Source organism: Salvelinus sp. IW2-2015, unplaced genomic scaffold (assembly GCF_002910315.2).
Source record: "Salvelinus sp. IW2-2015 unplaced genomic scaffold, ASM291031v2 Un_scaffold8837, whole genome shotgun sequence".
Lineage (NCBI taxonomy): Eukaryota > Metazoa > Chordata > Actinopteri > Salmoniformes > Salmonidae > Salvelinus > Salvelinus sp. IW2-2015.
Window position 1 is genome coordinate 25,149 of NW_019950096.1, and position 1,163 is coordinate 26,311.

Genomic DNA, 1,163 nt, shown 5'->3' on the forward strand with positions numbered 1-1,163 from the left:
GCACAGACAGCAGCTCTACACTTTATTGACTGACTGATCCATTCATCCTTCCATCCCTCCTCAGCCTTCCTCTCCTCTGAAGACCCAGTGAGGGTGGAGCTCAGTCAGAGAGCTGTTGAGGGACTGGTTAGGAAGAACACTTCTACAGCCAGAGAGGTGAGAGGTCACACGTGGTTTAGATGGCAAATATTTGTGTTTCCCTTAGCGGTTCATCACATCAGCAAACGAGAACATGTTCCATAATCCATGTTTATTTACATTAGTGCAAATTGTCCACTGATATTGGTGTAATTTCTCACCCCTTTTGGCTGTATGAAAGTTAATTTCCTCTCAGGCACACACATTTGTTCTTTGATATTACGAAGGCCATTTGTGTCAAATGTACTTTTCCCCACATCTCTTTACATTGCTTATTTATACTCAGTGGCCTGACTGCGTCCAGACTGTCAAAGGCCCATCCTGTTAGATCTGAACCTAATGGAGCTTGGAGTGATCTGATGACAGAAGTCACATTTAGGTGCCAGGTGTAACTGAGGCCATAGATGCTCCATATCCATTACTTTTATTGTTTTATATAATATGACTAAAAGTGTTTATTTCTGTGTTGCAGGGGCAGTCAAGAAATGGAACGGCAAGGCCACAGAACATGACATAAGCAGAGCTGTGGGAGACCACCTCAAGCCCCTGGTAGAGCCGGGGGTGGTGTTTACCACTCCACCAGCAGAGCTGTGGGAGACCACCTCAAGCAGGCTGGAAAAGTGGGATTGACACTGATTTTCATACTAAGATGGACCAAGAGTCTGTTGATATTTTTAAATCGAGCTTTATTTATACTGCACATGTCAGACATGGATGCAACACAATGGCTTCACAGAAAAAAAATAAGAAAATAAACAGAAATATTTAGAAACACAAACATAAGAGGATAAAAAACAATAATACCAACTTAAAGACTAATGAGCATCCTAAGGAAATGCCATTGATTAAAATATTAAAATATCCAATCCAAAAATATAAGCTTGTTTTTTAGGATGGGCTCTGAAAGTCACTATGGGGGTGTCCACTGAAAGTTGACTAGTAACAACAACTGGGACCTAAAAGACACCCACCATAAGACCCACTAAATCTACCCAAGAAGAGGAAAACAAAAGAAAAACCCACAA

The 1,163-nt window shown here is 41.4% G+C and overlaps 1 long non-coding RNA gene across 1 annotated transcript; it reads left to right on the forward strand.

Moving 5' to 3' along the window:
- Positions 1–10: 10 nt before the first annotated feature.
- On the forward strand, positions 11–729 carry LOC139027256 (uncharacterized). The gene is made up of 2 exons (XR_011479321.1): positions 11–156; positions 611–729. It is a non-coding gene; the product is annotated as an uncharacterized lncRNA (long non-coding RNA).
- The last annotated feature ends 434 nt before the right edge of the window (positions 730–1,163 follow it).